The sequence below is a fragment of the Molothrus aeneus genome, chromosome 12 (assembly GCF_037042795.1).
Source record: "Molothrus aeneus isolate 106 chromosome 12, BPBGC_Maene_1.0, whole genome shotgun sequence".
NCBI lineage: Eukaryota > Metazoa > Chordata > Aves > Passeriformes > Icteridae > Molothrus > Molothrus aeneus.
Genome location: NC_089657.1, coordinates 6,207,318 through 6,228,776, shown reverse-complemented (window position 1 = coordinate 6,228,776; position 21,459 = coordinate 6,207,318). Strand labels below are relative to the sequence as shown.

At 44.0% G+C, this 21,459-nt stretch overlaps 1 protein-coding gene across 8 annotated transcripts in view; it reads right to left on the bottom strand.

Annotated features, from left to right (window-relative positions):
• MAGI1 (membrane associated guanylate kinase, WW and PDZ domain containing 1) overlaps positions 1-21,459 on the bottom strand; it is a 338,177-nt gene that overhangs the window by 250,897 nt on the left and 65,821 nt on the right. The gene's annotated exons all lie outside the window — the stretch shown is intronic.

The following is a 21,459-nucleotide window of genomic DNA, read 5'->3' as shown; positions in this document are numbered from 1 at the left end:
CAACTAAAAAACAGACACACATTAAACCCCATCCTGAGGTGTGACAGACTGTGACCACAGGCATCTAAGGGACTGCTAAAAGAGACCCATGAGCCACAGAAAGGAGCAGCACTGTGTGACATGGCAGGGATGGCCGAGTCCTTGTGCATGGTCAGGTCAGGGTCATTGGGAACCACTCTGTCCTCCCCCAAGGGACAACATGGGTTGAAACCAAGGAGCAGGCTGATGTTTTAGTTGACCCTCCCCCAGACAACCACCACCCCAGGCTGCTGAGCAAGACAAGACAAATGTGGCTCAACACCACCAGCCCTTTGGTTTTGACCTCCAGTTCCAGGACCAAACCATCTGTTACTAATAGTTGGTCATGGCTGCAAATCTTTGGTTCACTGACTGGAGCATTGCTCCAAACCTCCACCCAGAGCCTCTTTTCACTTGACAGGAGCAGCCTCTTGGCAGTGGAAGCTGCTCTCAGTGCTGGAGGGCACGTTCTAGGAAATCCTTCCTGGCTGATTTCTGGCATCCTCTGGCCATCATTTCTCATTCTCCTGTGCAGTCGCAGACTGTAAGATGTGTTTTCCCCTCTGCAGTGATATCTGCTCCTTCTGGATGTAGCTGAGGACACAGAGCACACCCAGACCCTCTCAGCCCAGGCTCACAGCTGGGCTGTGCCTGTGCACCATTTCCCCACCACTGAGGTCAGGCTGATTCACCCTGCACAGGAAACAATGACCCACAGCCTCCAGCAACCCTTCCATGTCTGCACAGAGCACAGACACAGGGCTTGCCAGCTCACACAGCACTTGCCAGCAGTATCTAATGTCACTATTTTCCCACACCTCTCCACTTAAAAAAAAACAGATTTAGACACCAGCAGCACATGCACAGACAGCTGTGTGTTCATGCTGGCACACTTGCACACAGATCCACTGGGATTTTACTGTCCTTCTTACCACTACCAGAGCCATGCAGGAATTGGTGAGATGCTTTCACACATGCTTATTTGCTGTTCAGATAAAGGTTTTAAAAGAAATGTGTGCCAGAGTCTATTTATGGCCCTGGAAGCTGTGCAAACTACATGCATTTGCTACCTCTTCACTAACTCAAGATGCCATTATGCACTGATTAGGCACTGACAGCAAAATAAAACTCTTAGAGTTTTTATATGAAGACTGTCACAGACTAATTCAAAGACAATTTCCAATTAGGCAAGTAAATCCCTGTCCAAACCTTCCTTCAAATATAATGAATTGCTGGTTTAGTACAGGCATTCAGGTTTTCAGCTCAAAATGACAGAGGATGTTTTCCCCACTCCTTCTGCAAATTTAACAAGCCACTGAAACACAAGGTTTATCCCTGAGCCACTCACACCTGCATAATCCTGCTCATCTTTAATATGAGCTGCAATTTAAATTCTAGGAAAAATAAAGACTGGAGAGGTGGTGGAAGGAAATGAAATAGCACTGAGGACAATACAAAGATGCTCAGCCCTTAAATAATCCCAGAACACCATTTAGGTTCAGAGACCCTGGCAGGAAAAGATTTCCAGTGAGCCAAGGGCACTGGGAATTAATTTCCCCTCTCTTCCCAATAAAAAAGGCAGAGGCAAAATCAATTTGTACCAACAGCAGAACTTACACTGGGAAGCCACAGGGAGTAGGTTAATTGTGAGATTGTGAAGAAAAATAACACTTGCTACAAAGCAATTAAAAGCTGCTCTCATGAGTGTTCCGAGTCCTTTTCAATTTACTTAAAACAAACATGTTTCCCTAAAAAGAAAAAAAAAAAAATCAAAACCCCTCAACCTTCAACACAAGCTCATTACTCCCTCCAGATTCTTCCAAAACAAGCACTTGCACTGTGCTTTTACAGTGGCTAGGGAAATACAACCAAAATATTCTGCTGTAATTTCCATACAGGATCTCGAATGCTTCACAAATGTTCAGTGCAGCAGGGAAGGGTCAGCCTTGTGCTTACACAGAGCTGGGCACATGGAGATGTTCCAGTGATTGCTGCCTCCCAGGGAACAAACACTGGGGTGGAGCAGCGTCACACATGGTTTCACTGAGGGTAAAAGTCAGATTTGCTCAGGCTTTTGTAGAGAGAGAACAGGGCAGGTGCTTGGAGAGGGCACGGAGCTCTCTGCACAGACCAACATTGCCTTTTCTCACAACCCACCCCAGATGTTTTCCTGAGCTGAAAGCACCACGGTGGCACAAAATTGTCCTTCACACTGGCACCAGTGTCAGGCTGGGTTCCACTTGCTGCACTGGGAGCTGCACAGCCACAGAGGCTCCTGACCCCACCGAGCCACTCTCCCCCTGCCCACATCAGCAGCTCTGACCTGCAGGAAGGCAAATCCCAGCCTTTTGGGTTGGGAAAGGGCTCTCAGACAGGGCTGCTTTGGTCACAAGACAAAGCAATGCCCAGTGCCTTCTCCTGGCCACCAGCCCCATCTCTCCATTTCCCTGCAGAAGTGAAGGAATGGGGCTGTATCACACTGCAGCAAGGGCTGCATCACCAAAAAACAACCGTTTGCCTAAGAAAATGAAAGAGAGCAAGTCAAAGAGGGGACAATAAAAATAAATTTTAAGCAATTAATAAATGGTAAATAAAAGCAGCTTCTGCAAGTTGCAAAGAGGAAGCTGGGGGCAGCTCTGGGGCAGTGACAGCCCTGCCAGCAAACACCTCCTTGCATTTCAGACAGCCCTGAGCAGCTCTCAGACTCCACGGGGGAGAAAACCATACCAGGGCCTTGAGAATTAGGAGGAGGCTTTTGCAGAGGATATTAAAGCTCATGCTTTGGGGATTAAGTCAGTCTTTATCTGTTAGAGATCAGGATGTGGCTAACAGTAGGGGACAGATTATCTGCATCTGCCACTGGGGAGGATTTACACCTTCTGAAGCATCTGTGCCTGCTATTGTCAAAACCATTCTTCAGCCTGAGCCAGCAGCTTCTACAGGCAAGGAATGCAAACTTTCCAGGCTGTGTGCAAAGGTCCTCAGTGGCAGCATGTAACACTTTTCAGTAATTTAGAAGAACAGAAATGAAATCTTGATTGTATCAGGCCATGTAGAAGTTAATTTTTATTTGTAAAAACACGGACTTGGCCCTGACTTGGGAAATTTACCAAAGGAAACATCCATTCTCAAGCCTGGTGTTTAATAAAAGCCAGAAAATCTACATGGTGGGCAAGGAGTCCTCTGAAAACATCCTGGATTTCTACAGCTTTCCTTTAGAGCAAAAAAAGGTGCACAAAAGGTCTTGGCCCACGAATAGGAAAGAATCCAGATCTTCACTCAATCCATCCCTCCACAAAATCACTGCTGTAAATATGGGAAACAGCTGCTGCTCAAGACAGGGCCATGGTGTGGCCATCCCTGGGGCACCCACGTGTGCAGCAGGTGATAGTGCACACTCCAAAGTATTTTCTAGGCTTTCTCACTCTGCTTTCCACTATCTCCAAGTTCTTTAACACCAGCAGAATGACTGATATCCATTTAGCATTACAGCACCAAAAACAAACAGCTCATTAAACCTCCAGAAAGCTATTTCAGAGAAATATATCAGTTGAAACATTCCCAAAATTTATCTTCCAGAAAAGCTGATAATCACATGCTCATAAGAAACAAATGTTCAACCAGAGTCAGTTTTGTAATATATTAATTAACATAATTTTCATCGGCAGTGACAACGGGCCATCTGCTACTCTGGCACCACAAGAGACTCAGTTTCAAGCCACTTTAAGCTGTTTCTTGTTGTGCATGGCTGATTTCCACCTAAAAACTAAGCATGAGTTTCTCATCTTTTTTTGGACGAGCACTTCCCAACGGGCAGCAAACAAAGTTTTTAGCCTGGTAACCCAATCCCCTGTTTCAGCTGCTCCTGGCTCTCTGCCCTGTGGCACCCAGCAGCTGGCACAAGGGCTGTCACTCCAGCATCCATGCCAGCATCCTGGCTCCAAGTCAGAGCATATCCCATCAGGAAAAACCATCTAGAGACACGGCACAACTTTCTCTGCAATAAATTAAGTGCAAACTTCAATGGCAGGAGCTGTTATCTGGTTTATCAATAACATTGGCCAAGGGGCATAACTGCTTCCAACACAAACTCACTGACTTACAGCCAGCTGGTGACCTCAGTAATCTCATTTTCATTTCAGAGGCAGTGAAAATGCCAACAGAAAACCATGTCTGTTTGTCCTGTCCCTCTCTAGCTTCCTGTTTCATTATTTACACAGAAGAATTCAAAATGGGAGAGGTTTTCCTAACTCCTGTTGTCACTCAGGCTCCCATAACTCAAAGTCATTGTTTAATTACTCCAAAATAGCACCTGACTCTGTAGAATCCCAGGATGAATAGCCATCATTTTGGCAAAGACAAGGGTTTAGGAAAATCACTCACATACTGGGCAGTAAGTCTCCTGAGCTTCAAGAAGAAATAACAACCTCATTGAAAAGTTGAAAAGCAAGTTCATTTACTCTGCTATTTATAGTTTAATTATGTAGATGAGCAAACTATTTCCAAGTCAGACCTGATAAACTGCAATAATTTTAAAAACAGAAAATCCCTTGGTAGGAGAGGTTCAGTCAGTCCCCAGCTTTGAATCCAAGCTGGGAAATGAGGACCAGCATCCAGCTCTGCAGGCCAGAATGGTATCTTAAACATCTGTGCCACACTCAAATCCATACTGGGGCTTCAAAAATCCCACCAAATTGATGTTCTGGAAGTGGTCATCCTGTAGCTTTGAGATCTGCTGATCCTTCTTCATCTTGTGAGTCTCAGCTGGCCCCCAACTCATCAGAGCCCCTAAATTTTTGAGAGAGAGGATACTCTATCCTTCACAGGTCTGTAAGGCAGGGGGCAAATTGATGTTGATGGCTACTAACAAATGTAACCAGGTCACCAGTGAACCTTCCCAGGCTTTGACACAAAACATTCTCCAAATAAAACCTTGTGACACTGATAAAGGTCATTTACCAGAAATCAATATTTGGAAACAGACTCCTGAGTGCAGCAGATTAACACTGGTGACAATGATATTTACTTTCACTACAAGTAATATTTGCAATAACAGAGCCCTGTTTTATCCTATGTGTGACACACACAAGGAAACCTAAACTATTTAAATGTAAATGAGAACGTTCATATTTGACACCAAGATTTTGCCATTCACTATTTGCCAGAAGTATTAAAGGATTTCTATTTACCAATTTCAGCAGGCAGTGAACCATGTGTGCTTTTCACCGGGCACTGGAGTGGGCCCTGTGCAGCTCTTGCCTGACCCTTTCCAGGCTCCTGTCCCCATCCCACAGATTACATTAATCCTCTTGTTTGTTCTTTCTTTAATTAAATGATTCAATCTTTCAGGCAGTCTGTGCAAAGATATCAGCAGATAAAAATTAAAAAAAAAAAGCCCCGACTGTACTCACAGGAATAATCTTTACCGTGTTAATTAGCAACCAGAATCACAAGGAAACACACCCAAGACAATTAAGGGAGAAGCAAGCAGAGAGAAATTTTAAGTATAGCAAGCCCAAATTTCCCCAAGTTCCAGATTCTGGCTGTTGCTTCTCATCTCTGATATGCAAAGAACTCAGTGACCTGACAGAGCTGGGAGGATGTCTCTGTCAGAAGGTCTTTTAATGGGCACATTACATAAATACCTGCTCAGGCAGGTTGAAGCAAAGTTGATCCTCTCTGGTAACAAAAGACTTCAATTCCCAGGATCCCTTCAGAAGATGTTTTATAATACTTTATAGTGACATTTAACATAGGGACCAACGCCCTGTCTCAGGCACCAACCTACAGAGAACAACTCATCTGGAAACAGCTGAGACTGCTGGGGAGAGGCAGACCCATAACCTGGAAAAGAGTCAATAAGCTCTGAAAAGGCCTTGATGGATTTTGATGGATGATGCAAAGAAGTTAGTTATGATTCAACTTCCATTTCAGTTTTCTCTCATTCAATAAGATGATTAATTACACAATAATCCCAGAAACTGGTCACTGCAACAACGCAACCACCAGCTTTTAGCAGTTATCCCAAGGAAATGATAAAGCCTTCTTTGATCCACTAATGATATTTCAAATGAGAAAAAATTTGTATTTAAGGGGGAAAAAATTTATAGAAACTCTTTGAAGTGCTGCCTCTATAGCAATTAAAAAGTGACAGCCTGTAGAGAACAGGAGGATATGTTCTATTTTTGTACAGGGCTAAATAGGTAATGCCATGCCAAGACAAATCAGGGCTGAGGCCAGACCAGCTGATATTCCCAAGAAATGCATGAGCACACACCTGCCCCAAGAGCACTGCCAGCAAAGCCTCCCTGCATCCCACACCAACCCAAGGCAGGGCAGGGAAGGTTTGGGCTGGGTATAGATAAAAACACATTTGCTGGAAAACCGTCTTGATAAAAAGAGAAGATGTAAAGCATGAGGCAATCTCTGGCATTTTCCTGAGCACTCATTCCAATGCCACTCTCTGTGAACCATCAGGTGCTTTGGACACTGCTGTGCCCACAGTGGCACAGGAGAAGGTTCCCTGTGAAGGCTTTTGACCGCCAGGCCAGTGAGGTTTGGAACATCTGAGGCAAGAAAAGGAGAATTATGTCATTAAATTCTCTGAAAGCATTATATAAGGCATGATCCTTCATGGCACACAGGGGTCTGAAGAAATGACCCACAAGTCTCTGGCAGTTTTGTATTTCAAACATGCAGAAGAGGAATCTTCCACATAGCAGCTAATGAAGCACCAAGATCTATCTTTATCCTTCACCATGGGCAACACCTCAGTAGCTCAAGCAGATAACATTTCTTTTGCAGTCCAGACACTGCAAATAAATAAATAGTAGATTTGAAAATATAATGGCTTTGATTGACAAAGTTATGAACTTCAAGTGCTTTGTATAAAAGATCAGTTTGTCTTTAGTTACCTAATGCTGATGGTGTGATGTGTTTCACCTTGTTCATAATTCAGGACAGTACTTGTTTTTGCTGTTAAGGACATTGTTAATTTGGAATCTAATCATTTGGAGAGAAGTCATAAGTGCTTTCAAGTGCTTTCACAGTCACATTTCCATAGTCTTACAAAATATTCAGAAGCCTCTCCTCCAGACGAGTTGCACAAACAACAGGAGAACCCTATGAATAGATGAGATCAGGAGGTACCACACCATGGTGGCACTTCTATACACAAATGAGGCTGCTAAGAGACAACAAAATGACATTTTGTCTAACAGGCAGTAATTTACTACCTGTAAGAATGCCACATGCCACTCTAAACAAGTGATCTGAATGCCTGAGTGCACTGCATGACCCACCAGGGTCTCTGACAAAGGATTACAGCTTCCCTGTGCCCAGCTCCTCCTCTCCTCACAGACAAACATGGATAATAGTCCCTTACTGATTACTCACCAGGGGAGCCCACCAGCACGTGCTTCCCACCCCAAAAACTCCAGCTCACAGCCACAAGGGTTGGTGGCACACCCCTGCCACTCTGTCACTGCGCCACACAGCTCAGTGGCTGCAAAAGAAGAAACCCCCTCATGCTGTGTGATATTTCTGCTGATAACAAGCCTTTAAAAATTTAAAGCATGTGAATAAAAGCTTTTGTGGTCAGACAAATGGCCCATATGCTGGCAATTAAATTTTATACTAGCAATATGGTTGTATTGTCAGCTACCAGAACGTGAAAGATCTTTCTGACTTTCAGAAACTTGGCTGGGACTCCACATACTTCTGCAAAACTCAAGATACACAGCACCCAAACAGGTCTCCAGGATTCCTTGATGGGCCACTGGGCAGGAGCAGGGCTGGAAGTGCATTTCCCCCCACAGGGAAAGCTCTATTTTTGCCACACATCCCAAGCTGTGTCTCAGGGCTTTCCCATCCTGCACACCCTTCTCATTGAGTAAGCCTCTCATCCTTGGTCTAGAGTTTCAAAGCACACAGTCCCAGCCCAGAGCTTGGCTTTAGCTCCTGTCCAGCTGGCTCCATGCTCCACTCCCCAGTGCAGGGAGTCAAGGCACGAGCCAACTGCAAACACAAACCAAATCCCTTCCAAGCTCCTACTGCCTTTAATCTCTTGCTTATTGCAGTAACCCTGAACTTACAGATGTTATGTGTAGAGAAAAAGGAGTTAGGGTTTTTTTCGTGTTTGTTTTACATGTATTTCACATAGTCAATGCCCCCACGTTTGCTGCACATATCTAAGTGCCAGTTCTGTCCCCCTTTCAGACCACACTGCTTCAGTAAAGCACATGATTAACAAAAGCATCAGTTGACTAAATTGACGTGCTCCAAATGCCATTTAATCCTCAGAAAAAACAGTAAATCTGGTAATAAAACTGCATCTACTAGCAGGTCCCTAGAGCCTAGGATAAATTCATGTCAAGCCTTACCCTGCATACACACACAGTCATTTCACACACTGACACACTGGTGTCACCCAGATGTTGCCATGTTTGTGTCATGTCATGTTGGTAAGGCAATAGTGATATCTGAAATACATATACTAAATCTTTAAATCTTAAATACTGACCCTTCATAAACACAGACAGAAAATCCCAGGCACTGGCTCATGATTGGATTCCCAGCAGAGAGCTTGTTATACACAAGCTCTTTGTTCTAGCTTAAGTTTTAGCTTAACTTTGTGCTTCACGTTGCAATTGATAAATAAGACAGGGTGAAGCATGACTAAAAGCTTAATTCCTCCCCCCATAGCATAAACCGTCTCCTTATGAGTAAGACAGGTTCCATACATTCCATACAGTGAAGAGCTTTAGATTCATGGCCAAGAAGGGTCTAACAGGCAGGCACCATTTTTCACACCAGAGCCTTGAGCCAGAAACACTAAATCCCACCTGAAATCTTTCCCATTACATCAGAAAATTGACATTTGCATTCCTGTATACAAAAGTGAAATAATTTCCTTTTCATTTCCTGAAGGCAGAAAAATAGTCCCTCCAAAGGAAGGAAGCATTCTTCTTATAATTAAAGTTTGGATTCAGAGTTTTGCAGCAATACACTGCCCTGGGTTTGCAGATATGTCATTAGGCATGCTTGCTTGGAAGATCCCATGAAAATGAAAAATGAGATGGTCAAACTCCTGGGTACAGAAATAATTGCTTTTATGTTGGATTGCCTGCTTAATTCCAGGGAAAGGTAGTCTCTGATAAACTGTAGTCCTTATCGTATTTCCAAATGTGTGATGTTACAGTTCGTTTAAGTTTCCCTTCCTTATCTCTGCCTTTCCTCAATACCACTCAAACTTCAAAACTCATTTCACTTCCCTTCTTATACCAAATAGTCATTGCTATTGTTGCTGCTCTAAAGAAACTAAAGTCTGTATATATAGAAGGAAAACATGCAAAAATGTAGGAAGCCTTGGCCTTGAACTCCCCCAGTGCCACCACACTTTGCATCTGCAGTTAAATCATCCCTCCCTGTCTGAGCAAACAGCAGCTGTAACACTGCAGCTGTAAACAAAAGACATTTTGCTATCTACAGGCAAAATAGTCTGGCAAAAGTTTCATTATTTTAAAGAACAGAGTAATCACTGTAAATTTCCCATGGTAGCAGGGAGACAGAGCAATTAGACACAGCCCAGAGGGCTGACCAGCACACTTCAGAGTTCCCAGTGATTTGCAAAAGCTTCCTGACCAAACTTTGGTGGTTTTTATTTCTCCCTAGAAATCAGAGCAATCTGTCTCCTGAAAACACAAAGCAAACATAACACCAGAAAAAATAATAAAGACATAAGAGAGAGATGAAATTGCTGATGGATGTTGCTGGCAAAACTTCTGTACAAGCCTACCTTCTGCTCTCTTCAAATGGGCTTTGCCACTCTGGGACCATTTGTTAGACCACAGCCACTGCCAAACTGCAAGATGATACCCCTGACAGCAACACAACTCATTACTCCCTGATTTATGGAACAAGAGCTCGGGAGGGGCCAGCACACAATCTGGGAAAAAAAACCACCAAACACCAAATCCATCCACGGAGGTGACATTTATTAGGTTTACGCATTTTATAGTAGCATTAAGTGTGCTCCTAGAAGAGGCAGGGAAAATACGCTTATTCAGAAGGAAAATTCACTGCTTGTACCTCCCAGCCTGCTCTATTATCCAGCAGCCCATGGCAAGTGCTCTGTTTAAGGACTGGCAGCACTTTGGGCACAGATGCCTGCGGGGAGAGACACTAACACATTTGGAGAGCACCTCGCAGATCCAGCCAAAGCACTCAGCTTTGAGCTGTGAAGGTTTTACACTTGACAAATATTCAGGCCACAGTAGAAAACACTCCCTTTATCTTCTCCCCTTCTTCCCTGAAGGCTCCCAGACCACATCATCAACTCTTCCTTCTTTACACCTGGATCTGTTCCCCCACACAAGCTCACCTTGCCATTGAGTACAAACATTTTGGGACATGCAGGGGCCCAACAAGAAGCAAAGAATTAGTGGTGCCTCCTGACATTTCCTCCTTTTCTGCTGCCTCCCTGTCTCAGGGTGAGTTCTGCAAGGTGTTTTAGCCTAGCAGCCTGCAGAAGAGCACACACAGTCCCAGCCATGCCCTGCAGCAGGGCTCTGCAGCATCTCTGCATGTCCTGTCACCAGTGGCCCTTGGACACTTCACCCATGGGAGCAGATCTGCTCTCTTGGCTACTGCCCAAAAGTTTCCCAAGCTACTGCCACAAGAAATAGCAAGTGACTTCTGACACCCTCAGCATTGCCCACAAACAAAAATCTTGTTTTAAGCTCCCAGAAAAGCCACAGGGAGCCCAGATGGGCTGAGGTACCCCCAGAGGTGAACAGCAGGCACCCAAACTCCCTTCCCTGCCTAAATGGACAGTTCTTTCCCTCTGAAGTCTCCAAAGACAGGCTCCAAGAGTCCATAAAGGGTTTGGTGACCCACTCCCCATACAAAATCCCTTCTGGGGAGGGGAATTTCACAGCACTTTATTGAAACAAGCTGCTATAGATCAGACAAGAGTGCTAAAGGAGGTAACACCCAACATGCCAAATCCATCCTGCAAAAACACCCACATTCGTGTTCCAGGTAATAGTTACCTGTGATGTGAAGCACTGGTTTTATCTAACACTTTGACCAGGAATTTAAATTGAACTGCAGTCCATGAAAATTGCCAAGCTGGAAGTGCTGGTGAGGTAACAGAGTGAGATGACAACTTGATGTTTTAAAAAGCATGCTGTCAGTTTGGGAGGAGAAAATTCATGCTTTATTTTGTGTCCAAACCAACTGAGTAAGTAGCAGAAAACACAATTTATTTTCCTATGTCACACACCTAGTGCATACAACTCTGCCCAAGATCCCTTCCCCCTCTCCTCCTCCAATTGCCTGAGAACAAGTTTAAAAATGAGAATTAAATCTTTAAACAGCTTGTGTTTGCGGGAATGAATGGTGTCAATGCAAACAAGTGCAATTAGTCAATCATAACAAATTGATAATAAAAAACAACATATGAAAGCTCTATTTTGGTGTTATTTAAAGTGACAATATTTAAACATCTTATTATAGAACTAATAAAATTCTGTCATGTTATTATCACATATTACTACAACCAGTGACAATCAATAAATTAATACATATTAATTACAACAATCAACTACAGCACTTTGATTAGGAAGAGAGGAAAAACACAATGATCAAATCCCTGGAGAAGAAGTGGGAAGGATTTACAGCTCTCTAACAGCAGTGTTACGAACAGCACATTAAATCTCACACAGATGTTTCCCTATGCAAACAAAGAGCTCAGTGACAAAACCTCTAAGACTATTTTTTTTTTTTTAACACCATGAAGCAGCACTGTTTTAGTTTGTAACACCAGGCAGGCAGCCAGGCACGTACAAAACCACACGCACACACTTGAGAAACATGAAACACTTTCTCCTCAGTGATGCCACGGTCATCAACGCTTGGTTCAAAGCAATGCTTTTAAAAAACCCCAAAACTTTCAGACTCTTAAACTACAAAAAGTTAACTTATTTTTATATGCATGTGGTAAAGAATTACTGACCAAGTTTCCTGCAGGGAGATCTTTTATACCTTTCTGTGTGGTCACCATGGTTAAGAAAGTATAAAAATCAGAGATTTTGAAACGGATCCTTACAGTAGCTCCAAACTTAGTATCTGAAATGAGATGAGGGTAGACAAGGTACAGGACATGGTGAAAGCAAGATGGGCAAAGCCTCTAGAACAGTTGGAATGTACTGTCACTGCAACACCTGGGTGGTATTAAAATGTTTCAACTAAACTGCAGATTGAAAAGCTCATTTAGCACCAAAAGGTATTGGGTGTTCTCTCCAGGTACCCATTACTGTGCTGCTTATGATAACAGAAAGCTTGAGAAAGGCTGACAGACACCCTTTAATTAAAGGGGATTGCAAAAGTACTTAAGGTAGCACAGTTGGCCACAGGGGGAAAAAAAATAAATCAGTTCTTTCCTTCATAAATTTGGAGCACTTCTGTATAAGGGATATGGATAATCTCTTCCTCTGCTCTAACTGAACTGAAGCTCATTTACTTGGGTTTGCCAGGAGCTGCTCAGAACTCAGTCCTATCATGCTGCAACCCTTCCCAGACCAGCTCCTCAGCCAGATAAAAAAAAAAATTAAAATATCAACCTTCTTCCCTTCAGACACTGCCAACGGTCATCTCTTGACACACTTTGCCTTTTTTGGCACAATACTTAGAAATTGCATCATCCTTTCAACTCCACAGTTAAAAGGCATCACCATTCACAGCACTGATGCTTTGGAAATCTGATCTCATCACTGCCAAGAAGTAAATATTGCCTTGGACTGCCTTCCCCTCCCTTCCCCAAGGTGATGATGATGATGAAGTCTTGTGCCTGCCACTTCATGAGACTCCCTGCAAGGCTGAAGCTCAAATTTCTGACAGGTATCACAGTTCCCATTTTCCATAGGGGTGAATCAGTGAGCTGAGGCACTGGGATGTGTAATCCATGTCAGATGGAAATTCCCCTTCCTGCCACTGCTCTTGTAACAGTGAAACCTGTTCTTACACTCCCTGATCAAGGCAAGGTGGCAGCCCAGGCTGTGCCCCCTCCGTCTGATGCTGCTGTTTCACACCAGAGCAGCGACGCTCTGCCTCGCGAAGCGCTCCTGCGATCTCCCAGAGCACACTCAGCAAACACAGGCTTTGCTGCCAGATCTCAAAATGGGGAAAAAAATAATTTAAAAATCCTCTTAGGATAAAAAATGGGGTGAGAAGGACAGCCACATTGCCAGTGCTCTGCTCAGAGCCTGGGGGTCAGTGCTGCAGCTGAATGCAGGAGCCAATGGCTTGACACAGGTCAGGCTTGATCATCCAACAGTCCCCCTGACCTAGAGCTGATAAAGCACCTTAGCTAGGGAAGATTTTATAAATTAAACATATGCATGGAGCAGTAACAGAGGATCTTCTGAACCTTGAAAGTTCTTTCCTAGAGGGAATAATGAATATTTTTAGAACGACATTTGTGAAAGACAGACGTGAAGCAGAATTGTTATTAAGCCTTAAGACCTTAAGTACCTCACTGCAGGAGGGATGAGGTACAGAAGGGGAGGAAAAGAACCATTTCTGACACAGATAGTGTAATTGTACCTCTGGACACCTTTGCATTAAGATCTCAAGGTTGAGACAAGTCAAAACTCAACTTACTCCAGTTGAGTTTTGACTTGTAGCTGATAGGCATGAATTAAAGTAACCACCATGTCTGGTACCTGCATAGGCATAATCTCTCTATTAGGTGTTTACTAGAGCTACTTTATTTTAAATGTAAATACAGATATATAGCTTTTATAGATAGATATACTAGATATATTTATACACACTATAGGCAATAGTGTGCATAAAATATATATTGCTATTTATTGTGTTTACTTCTAAGCAGTGATGACAGAGGAAGTCTATTTCAGTAATGTTTTGGGTACAAGTGGAATATTCACCATAAGGAAAACACAATGAAATGTGCTTTTGAATGATGCTTTTGAACTATTTGAAAAATCATCCCTGTATCTTGCTGACACAGTGATAGGTGACACTGTCATTCATAAAAGTCAAACAGTCTGATTTGTGGGTGGTGTCATGCTTCACTTTCACAGCATGAGCTATTTGTTATGGAGATAACACATCAACTTTTCTTTAGGAAACAAACATTACATTAAGTTAATTTTCAATCCAACAGCTTTGTTACTTCAGTTGAATCTTTAATCACACCGTCTTGCAAACAAATGGACTTGGGGCTTCATTTCTCCTCTCTCCTGGTATTTTGATAATGCAACTTTTTCTAAATGGTTTCAGAACCACTGTGCTACAGCAGCCCTGGATGCCCCACTCCAGTGCTCCTCAGCAATGTGGATATGGAGCCAGAAAAGATTCACCACATCTTGTCCTTCCTTCCCTCCCAGTAGATGAAAATACCTTCTGGATCTCAGCTGATGCCATTGCTTTTATACCACCTTTACCTGCCACATACTATTGGGGAAAAAAAAAAAAAAAAAGGCAAATGTGTTCCTTTGTGGGAAAGAAGGGTATTGGCTCAAGGAAGGCAAATCCCCTCACACACAGAGCACAACAGTCCTGGAACTAAATGACAGTCACTTCTCACATGACAGTTCATGCACAGGGCTAATAAAAAGAGTAAAAAAGTTGGTATAAACCCCATATATCAAAGCCTCACCATCTGCAGTAGGATGGAGATGTCTTGTTAATGAATACCACAATCCCAATTTCCATAGTCCAGGCTACACCCTCTGGTTCTGCAGCAGCTGACAGCAATTTCAGAACTCAGGTTTCCCCAGGTCCCAGGCAGGGGCGTGCTTCTCCCTCCTCCTCCCTCCCTCATGCTTTCAGGCCTTTTTTTGCACACCACCATCTGGCAAGCTGAACACACATCAAAACTGCCCTTTTGAAATAAAAGGAGCAGAAACCAAAAGTCAAGCTGTGCAGTTCCAGCCAGAGGGAGGGTAGAACAGCCTTGGCAGCTCCCTCCTCCTTTCTAAATCCATTTCTGAGCACCCATCCCCTCAGTGTGAGGAGCCCACCCCATTATCCCTTCCCCAGTGCAGGTGGGAGGTGAAATTCTGGCTCAGCATCTCTCCCAGTGAGGAGGCTCCCCCAGGGCTGCCAACACAAACCAGGCTGGCTCCTGACTCCCAGCCCTGCAAGCAGTGCCAGCAACCAGTTGCTTGCCTTCTTTTCCTTAATTTAATGCATCTTTTTCTGAATTTTAATGCATCTTTTTCTTAATTTCAATGCATTTTCCAAAGAGTGGAGGTGCCCAACCCAGCTGGCTCCAGGGCACCCTTGGGGACATCACAGCCTGTGCCACCTTGCTTTGTGCCATTTACAACCATTTTTGTAAAAATCACTGATGTTGCTCCTTTTACAGCTTGTGCTGTTCATTCTCCATTAAATACACCTCTCCTTGGAAAAGCCATTTGCTCTAGCAGGAGCACCATGCATTTATTACTGCCAGGCTGCAGCCCATAATGTTGACAAATGCTAGAATGATTGGTAAAACACTTATTGCTATAGCTGGCTCTGGGCTTAATTTCTAGCAAGCTGACAGCACACAGTGATAAATATTATATTTATTTGCACTTGAGCAGCAACAGCACACAACAAGTGGCCTCTCCATGCCCAGGTAATGTCAGCTGTAGCTGGAGGATCCTGCAGATCACACAACACCCACCAATTTCTTACATCTTCTGGCTGGGCCAAACTTCAGAGGTGATGGTGGAGATTCAGAGCATGACTTTCCCACACACTTTGCGCCCCAGGAGCACAGACAGTGGGGAATGCAAGCGAGTTACAACACATTTCTTCTGTGAGCACAATGATTCACCCAGGCCAGGACTGCTCGGGGCAGAATGCTGCTTTTGAGGAGGAAAGCTCCTTATTTTCAGGGAAAAAATCCTGACAAAACCAGCAGGGTAGAGGCATGCCTGCTCCTCTGGCATGCAAGGGAAAGGATCCAGCTCTGCAGCACCCAGCTGAAATTGGGAACTCAAGCCCAGATGTCTGGCAGTGCTGGTGAGCCCTCAGCAGGGATCACCCACTGCTCTGCAAGGAGCAGCTGTTGTGCCCTTGATCCCCTCTTGGTCCAAACATTCCAGGCTTGGCATAATCCTGACATGAACCAGGGGCTTTCCTGAGCTCTGAAAAAAAGACTTCACTAAGTTAAACAACAACAAAAAAAGAAGTAAATCTCTTATTTTGCTGTTGCCTGTAATCTAATCACCACAGCAGTCCAGTCCAACTCATCCTCCTGGCTTTTCAAGGCCACAGCCTAGAGTGCCCAGTGAAATTATCACTTCTCAGAGGCAAATAACACACTGTCCCCTCAGCAAGGCACAGCAAGGGGAGGATTGCCATGCTGAGAGAGGTCCACCCCTGCAAACAGCTCAGCTCCTCATCCTTCTGATGGGACCGGAGAGTTACTGCTCAGCAGGGCCCAGGGAAAATCCACCTGGATTCATATTTTATCAATGTCCACATAGGTAGTTACACAAAAAGCTGTTTCAGATGAAGGTCCACGACAGGGCAAAGCCATAATGCTGCTGTGCAGTAAAGAAAAGCAGATTTCTCCCAGCAATGCTGGCTCACAACAGAGAGCTCTCTTTGCATGGGTAATTCATACCAGGCCTGCATTTCAACAGCAAGCAGCAAACAAATGATTCTGCCACTTTTCCCACAACATTTTAGAAGTATGATAAATAAGTTCAAAGTATTTTCTAGGCTCTCTCAAGCTCCCTTGCACTATCTCTGAGTGCACACCCCAGGAAGCCACCAGGCATTTATAGTTAGCACTTGTGAATGTCTGTCTTCATATTTACAGCTCTCTGGGATGGAACAGCATCTATTGCAAGCCATGGCATGACTGAGAACCCTGGCCCTGGGAGCCCAGGAATTTGGCTGCAATCTGGAGCATCTCTGCCCAAAGAACTGGGATAATGCTAAGGATGATGATAACAGGGTGCACAGGGAAGGGGGAGGCAGGCAGTCTCTTCTTCATCTCCTTGCTGCTTTTTCCTGGGTCAGTGTTGGAGTTCAGAGAAGCAGAAAATAAAAGCACTAACCAAACACTACCAAAAGCCAGAGCCCAAGAGAAACAGAGCTCTGCTTCCCTGAAAGGAGTGAATATTAGTTTTCTGACAGTTTAAATATTGTATCCTGCTTACTAACTGTCAGTAAATTTACAAATAGTTGGCAGCTTGGCTTATGACCAGGACCCAAAGGAATGTTGACTGTAGCAATTTAATGGCCTGTTTCTATCAGCAACAGCAGCAATGTTTAAAATACTTCTCATTGCTAGTGAATTTATCCTAAAAAACCCAACAGCAGAAGAGATGCTAGTTTTACATTTTTCACCCTGCTGAGGCCTCATATTGGATCATTACTCATTCCACACACCCCCAGCCACTTCTCCAAAGCTTTGAATTTTGCTTCATTCCAACTGCTGGGATTGCAAACTCAGTAATGAAAATAGACAGCTCCTGGCTCTTTAACAAAAAGCAAAAATTCCTCCCTCCCTAACAAAGGCTTTAGTGACCATGAGTCAGCCATGCTGCTACATCAAAGACTCAGCGTGGACGTTCTTCCTCAAGTTTCCAAATTTCTTGGTGCCAGAACAGGAGATACACAGACAGATAAAAGCCTTAAGAGATGGGGGAGTGAAGACTTGCAGGGCTTGCAGTGCTTCAGCCTCTCACTCACTTTGTACTGCCCAGCAGGTTTCTCCTGAAGAAACAGCACTGCAGCTCTCATCCGAGGGGTGGCTGCCTGTGCCTTGTGTGTTCACACCATCCCCTTTTTCCATCTCACAGGTGCAGCAGCTCAAGGATGAGCCCAAGCTCTCAGGGCTGTGCTGAGCCCTCTCCCCCCTGCAGCTGTGCTGGCACAGTCAGGATGCTCAGGACCACTCTCTCCTCAGCAGCCACACAGGTGAGGTGGAAGGTCAGCCCCTGTCCCTGGATGAGCTCCATCCATGTCATTGTCACAAATAACACTGATGAAGTGGATAATTTTAAATGACACCTCCACACTGTCCAAGCATGGTCATTAGCCAACCCCAAAGAGCTTCTGCCAGCACTTGCTTTGCTGCAAGTGAGGCACCTTCACTGGCAAAGCCCTGCAAGCACCAGCTGCACTGGGCAAGGAGAGCACCCCAGTGACCCCACAGACCCCAGCTACATGAAGCACAACCTGGTGAAACATTGCCTTTACCTTTCCTTTACCACCTCAACCTGCTTACTGCTAACTTCCAAAAGCCCTACAGACCACACCAGACAGGCTAAAATATGCAGTTCACTGCAAAGAAATAAATCTGTGGAAAGGGGAACAGTTATTTGAACTAATCAAGGGACTCTACAGGGTGAACTGAGCGTGGGAAAGACATTAGAATGATTTCAAAATAAATTCAGGGTGCCCGTCTAGGAATGTGAACTGTTGCTTTCCATGCAATTATATAGGAGACAAACCACAGCTCTGGCTAAAAATGTAAACATCTCTATAGGCAAGAGGAAAGGGAAAGCAGGGTATCCAAACTAAAAGGCTCTCACACCATTAAATGTAATCACTCAGCAACTATTAGCCAGCCTGAAAAGAAGATGAAAGGATAATGGAGGGAGATATGGGCTGGCAATTAAAGGGGAAGCAAAATGAAATAGTCCACATTTATTTTGGGTTTTATTAAGCTCCCACAAATACTAATAGCCAGGCTGCATTGTGGGGAAAGAAGGGAGGAAAAAAATAATAACAAAAAAGCTGAAATTAGCCTCAGGTTCTCCAGAGTCCTTTCTACAGCCACAGAGATAAAGATCATCTCATGACCACCCCAGCTCCTGACCTTGGGATGGCACCTCTGGGTGTACAAATCACACAACCAAGCTGGAACCTTCTGCTTTTGGATGAGCCCAGAAATGGAGCAACAGCATCAAAACGACTTTCACAGCAATGGCAACAATGAGAACAAAACTTGATTTTTGTAGGCCTAGGTTTTATGGAAATAGCCATTTCCCAAGCCAAGCTCATGGAAATCAGAAATTAAGAAATTATAATGGTGCCACTATCATCCTTTCACATGGACAACGTGCTGAGACCACCTTGGAGGCCAATGCCTGGAGTTTCCCTCCCACCAGACCACCCTGTTTTCCCAACAGCTCCTCACCACATGAGGGATTCCTGAAGATTTTGCAAAACTTCTTCCCAGCCTCAAACACCTTCAAATGCCATGCCAACAGTCCACTGACTTCAAAAAAATATGCAAGATCCCCTATCTACTCCAGCACCTGCCAGAAAACTGAAATAATGCTGATTTCAAAAGAACCACCTCAGTGTGTGCAAGAATTGTCATTACACATCTGCATCCATGCTAGGATGTGCAGTTACATGCTACAAATCATTACTGCACAACTCCTCACAGCAGAACATGGAGCATCAGTTGATACCACAGTGCTCCTTTTCAATCTGCCTGCTAGAAAAGCCAGCAGTATATCTGGGAATACATCAGCAGAATCAACAGCAGTGCTCTTTCCAACAACAAGAACACGTCCAAAATTCACAGATAAGGTTCCATATGACATCATTCTAGCAGTGAAGCACAGCAGGGCTCATTTTCAAGAGAACCTTCTCAGTGAGCAAGATGACTGCATAGAAATATGCATTTCAGAACAACTACCTTTCCTTACAAAGATGATAATATAGATTATTTTTCAAAAAGCCCCATCTGAAACATTTGGGAAAAGATCCAGAGGAGAGATTTCCAGGAATGTTGCCTTAAGGCCACACTGGAGAACTGCTTGGACTGGTGCCTCAGAATATCAGAGCAGGTTGTGACTGTGCCTCCAGACCAGCTGGAGCTGGGCTCAGCAGAGGCTCCCCTCCATCCCTGACATGCTGGAAATCCTTGTACAAAGAAGGATCAATACCAGGGTAAGAACACACATTGAGACACTAAAATGGAGCTCTGCAGGACAAGACTTGTAATCTTTGCCACCTGCTAGGGATGCCTAGGATGAAAAAACCAGAAATCCTTGACTGCCCTCACAGAATCATTCCACTGTTCCACACTTCCCCTTTCCAATAGTTACATGGAGGAGCCATCAAACAAATACAGCACAAAAAATGCTGGTGCTGTTTGTAACTATTTTCTGACATTTGCTGTTCTGAGCTGAATTGCAAGTGACAGCTATAAAAATAACAAAGTAATATTTGGATAAGCAAATGTATACTAGATGAAATGCTGGGAAGACAGATTACACTGCCAGTGTGGCACACACTCCAACAGTGCTGTCAGCCCAGGACCCAGGAGTTACAGCCATCTTTTCTGCAGAAGCATTAAAAAGCTAAAAAGTCATTCAGCTATATTACCTTGTATAGGATATTGCTTTCCCACACAAATCTCTGTTGCCTGTCCAAGGCACAACGAGCAGATACAGATAATGACAACACCTCCAGAAGACATTTGAAAGACATGGCTAAAATCTGGGGGAGGAGTAAAAGTGGATTTTTATCACTCAGTGATCTGAAGCCCATTACAGACCTTTATTAGTGGCACAGAAATGTGCTTTATTGGGATGCATCAGATCCTCACACAGAAGGTACTAAAGCTTTAAGCAGAAATAAAGGGCCAGGGTTGGTCATGCCATGACTGCACTGCTCCATCCCACAGTGACCCAGCACCCACCATGTACCCCCACTCAGACACCAGCCAGTACCTAGAAAATGTGTCTCTTTTCCCCTGATGGATTACACATCATGTCAGTCAGCAAAACCTCCCTTTCAGGAAAGAAAAAAGAAAAGAAATATCAGAAAGTCAAAAAAATTAAGAACTCCAGAAAAGCACTTAAACAACTAAACCTAGTTATTGTTACATTTGGCAGCTGTTCAACTCACACTGCATTAATAAACACATTGTTTTGAAAACAGACAGAAATGGGTTTAAACAGTAAGCCCTGGCTCAGAATTCGTAAGCCATTTGCAAGGACCAGAAGGAGGAAGGACCAGACCCCAAGTCCTGCATTCTGCAACCTTTGGATTCTACCAAAAGTCAAAATTTTAGAAATAATCTTGGAAGGGAACTTGCTACTGTTTTGGCCAGGCAGGAAACAGAGTAGGAGTTTAATAAATGATTGTTTACAACAATTTGAAACTAAATTAAGCCTTTCAGGGATCCCACTGCAGCCCTGGCAGCACACCCCTGGTTCCATTGCCAGCTAAACTGCAGACAGCAAGCCAGATTTACCAGAATAAAACCTGACCAGACACTGAATCAGGAGTATACTCCAAAAAACCAAGAGCTTTTTTCAGCCTCCATATGAACCGTGGAGTCATATGCATTTTGTAGCCATCAGTTTTGGCACAACTAATTCCATTTTCTTTTAATGACTTATTGGGGGGGTGCCTTTTCCTTGGAGCAGCAATCAGTGGAAATAA